A 4,683-nucleotide genomic window follows, 5' to 3' on the forward strand; every position below is an offset into this window, starting at 1 on the left:
CTTGACCTAATGTTGCTTCAACTGCAAGTAACATGGTTAGATGACATATTTTTGTACTTTTGGTTAATAAACAAATGAAAAGCAATGATATACAAATGCAATACATGCTTGGTGATCAAGAATCACACTCACAAGATATCCCACCCACTAGGAGGGAAGCAAAGATGCACAATGATCCTTGAGGCAATGATATGATATGATATGATGCCATGAGGGATCTTAGGGACAAAATTGGGGTCTTACACCTACGAGTTGGCAATGGAGCAAAGGTCGCTGCTTTAACCGTAGGAACTTATGTATTGACTTTACCTAGTGGTTTAATAATTCAGTTAGAGAACTGTTATTATGTACCTGTAATTAGCAAGAATATTATTTCCGTTTCTTGTTTGGACAAGTTTGGTTTTTCATTTATAATAAAGAATAATTGTTGCTCAATTTATTTGAATGATATATTCTATGCTACTGCACAAATGAACAATGGACTATATGTCATTGATCTTGAAATGCCTATTTATAACATTAATACTAAAATGATGAAACCTAATGAGTTGAATCCAACTTACCTTTGGCATTGTCGATTAGGCCACATAAATGAGAAACACATTTCCAAACTCCATAAAGATGGACTGTTGGACTCTTTTGATTATGAATCATATGAGACATGCAGATCTTGTTTAATTGGAAAGATGACAAAGTCTCCATTCACAGGAAAAGGTGAAAGAGCTAATGATCTTTTGGCCCTCATACATACTGATGTATGTGGACCACTGAACATACCAGCCAGAGGAGGTTTTCAGTACTTCATCATATTTACTGATGATTTCAGTAGATATGGTTATGTGTATTTAATGAAACACAAATCAGAGTCCTTTGAAAAGTTCAAGGAATTCAAGAATGAAGTACAAAACTAACTAGGTAAGAATATTAAAACTCTTCGATCAGATCGAGGTGGTGAGTATTTAAGCCTAGAGTTCGATGACCATCTGAAAGAGTGTGGGATCCTATCCCAACTTACTCCTCCTGGAACACCCCAATGGAATGGTGTATCTGAGAGAAGAAATCGAACCTTGTTAGACATGGTCCGATCCATGATGAGTCACGCCGATCTTCCAAACACCTTTTGGGGACATGCACTATTGACAGCAGCTTACACACTTAATCGTTTTCCATCCAAAAATGTTGAGAAGACACCATATGAGATATGGAGTGGTAAGAAACCACATATGTCTTACATGAAGATTTGGGGTTGCGAAGTTTATGTGAAACGACAAATTTCAACTAAGCTTGAGCCCAAATCTGACAGATGCTTATTTGTGGGGTATCCTAAAGAAACAAGAGGGTATTACTTCTACAATCCTTCTGATGGCAAAGTGTTTGTCGCTCGAACTGGAGTTTTCCTAGAAAAGGATTTTATTTCCAAAGGAATAAGTGGGAGGAAAGTAGAGCTTGAAGAAATTCAAGAATCACAAAGCATCGATACACCTATGGAGGAATTAGAGCAGGAAACACAAGTAGTTGTGGAAGAGCAACTTGCTCAAGTAGAACAAGACCAGCGTAAGTCAAGCAGGATATGTCACCTACCTGAGAGATATGGATATCTCATAACAAATCAAGGTGATGTATTACTCATGGATCAAGATGAGCCAGTGACCTACCAAGAGGCCATAACTGGTCCCGAGTCTGAGAAGTGGCTAGAAGCCATGAAATCTGAAATGGATTCCATGTACACAAACCAAGTTTGGACCTTGGTAGAGCCTCTTGTAGGAGTGAACCCTATAGGATGCAAGTGGGTCTTCAAAAAGAAGACTGACATGGATGGTAAGGTACATACCTATAAGGCAAGACTGGTTGCAAAAGGATATAAACAAATTCATGGGATTGACTATGATGAAACCTTTTCACCAGTTGCAATGCTTAAATCTGTTCAGATTTTACTTGCTATCGCTGCATATCATGATTATGAAATATGGCAGATGGATGTCAAAACTGCTTTCCTTAATGAGAATCTTCTTGAGGATGTGTACATGACACAACCTGAAGGATTTGACATACCAAAAGAAACCCAAAAGATATGTAAGTTACAAAGGTCAATCTATGGATTGAAGCAAGCTTCCAGAAGCTGGAATCTTTGTTTTGATGAAATAGTAAAACAACAGGGATTCATCAAGAACGAAGATGAGCCTTGTGTCTACAAGAAGGTTAGTGGGAGCATGATCGTGTTCCTGGTATTATATGTAGATGACATATTACTCATTGGAAACAATGTCCCTACCCTGCAACAAGTAAAGTCTTGGTTGGGGAAATTCTTTTCTATGAAGGACCTAGGTGAAGCAGCCTATATATTAGGAATCAGAATCTATAGAGATAGATCACAAAAATTGCTTGGCCTAAGTCAGAGTATGTACATAGACAAAGTGATGAGACACTTTAACATGCATGATTCCAAGAAAGGATTCATACCTATGCAACATGGCCTGTGTCTATCAAAAACACAATCCCCTTCAACTAAGGAAAAAAGGGATCGCATGAATAAGATTCCATATGCATCTACAATAGGATTTATCATGTATGCCATGTTATGTACTCAACCAGATGTCTCGTATGCTTTAAGTGCAACGAGTAGGTACCAATCTGATCCTGGTGATGCCCATTGGGTAGCTGTCAAGAATATCCTTAAGTAGTTGAGAATGACTAAGGACTCATTCTTAATATATGGAAGTCAGGAAGAGTTGGCTGTAATTGGATACACCGATGCCAGATTCCAGACAGATAAGGATGACTTTAGATCGCAATCTGGTTATGTGTTTTGCTTAAACGGTGGCGCTGTGAGCTGGAAAAGTTCAAAGCAGGATACAGTTGCTGATTCTACAACCGAGGCCCAGTATATTGCTGCCTCAAGTGCAGCAAAGGAAGCTGTTTGGATCAAAAAGTTCATTAGTGAACTTGACATAGTTCCTAGCATTGTGGATCCCATTGGTCTCTATTATGATAACAATGGTGCTATCGCACAAGCTAAGGAGCCTAGATCTCACCAACGATCCAAACACATACTTAGGCGTTCTCACCTCATTCGAGAGATAATAGATAGAGGAGATGTGAAAATATGCAGAGATAGAGTATCGAATTATTTATTAATAATAAAATGCTTTTTCTTTATTATGGTTGTTGTTACAGGGATAGAGTATCGGGATTTGTTATCGTCTCCACAGGGATTATGTGATATTGTCGTTGTTCAAGAGTTGTTAAGTTCTTAACTTATAGTAACAAGGGGTTTTAGTTTTCGGTTACGGTAGCTTGCATAAAAAGTAAGAAATTGCGGTAAAAGATTTGGTTTTACGATTTGAGAAAGATTGTCAAAGTTAGGGTTCGACGATCACTTTGCATGCATATGTTCGATCAAACAAAACTCATAAACTCCATTAGATGATAAACACATTCACAAAATCCTCCCAATGTGTTTATTTCTAACACACATTGTGGTTTTTCCCATTTTGATCCATTGTTGATTTCTCACACAATTTATCAAAATGACAACGTTTAGGTTTAACTTTTTAGTGAACAAACTCATTCAATACTATCTCTAGCTAAAGAACAAGGATGGATGAAAACCTAGGTCAAGAGTTGGAAAACACCTTTCAATAATAAACCAACACAAAGAGTTATCAATAAAACAAGGTTTTCACCATACATTCATCATCAAAGAGTTTACAAATGAAGATCAACCCATATACATGCAAAGCTTGTGATCATCTACATCTAACCTTGACAAAATGAAAGACTTAGCTACTCATTTTCATGGTAGCTTGAACAACAAGTTTCAGAAGAAGGTTGATCAACATCCGAGTCGAAGAATCGAGATTGGATGGGAATCCAACTTCTTTTTGTAAAATATTGTCAATAGAAGAAGAAGAAGAATGAGAAATGGGGTTTCTAGGGCACAAAAATCACCTCTAAGCCAAAAACAAGTAAAAAGATGATCTCAAGAAAAAAAGAAGATGTGTTCCAAAAAGTAGCCCATGCTACTTATAGAAATGGTATCTGAGCTGTCTCACTCGCCTAGCGAGCTTGCTTATGTTTGCTTTCTTTCTTGGTTCCTTTGCCATCATTCTTGTGCCTTAGTTTTCTACTCTTTCATGCCTAATTCCTGCACAATAACACACAAATTAAAGGTACCATGATTATTTCACATAGTATTGCAAATCAACAAAAGCAATGGCGGTTTCGAACAATTTTTCGTCAAAAAGGAGTGAAAGATGCCCACATTTGATAGCTCAAATAAGCAAACTTGGGCATCTAACAACTCTCCCCAACTAGATTCTTGCTTTCCCTCCAGCAAAGTACGCCTCTTGAAGGACAAGAGGATTTGCTTAAAGAAAAAGATTTCTCCGAAATCGGATAAAATGGCTCAAACACAAGAGAATCAACCAGACACAAGTTCCCAATGGTTAGAATAACACAATACACAAGAACTAAAGCCTTATAGCAATGCAAAACATGTATCAATCCACAACAATGTTATCCTGAATGAATCACCCTATCTCTCCTCTTCGAATAAGGATTGAAGAAATTACGCGTTTGCAACCGCAGGGACAATTTCACTCTCCAACAAACAATGCAAAAGTCAATCCAATTCATACAATGTCTAACAATTATAAATGAAAATGCGGAAGCACGAAGGTCACT

This window comes from Lathyrus oleraceus, chromosome 3 (assembly GCF_024323335.1).
Source record: "Lathyrus oleraceus cultivar Zhongwan6 chromosome 3, CAAS_Psat_ZW6_1.0, whole genome shotgun sequence".
NCBI lineage: Eukaryota > Viridiplantae > Streptophyta > Magnoliopsida > Fabales > Fabaceae > Lathyrus > Lathyrus oleraceus.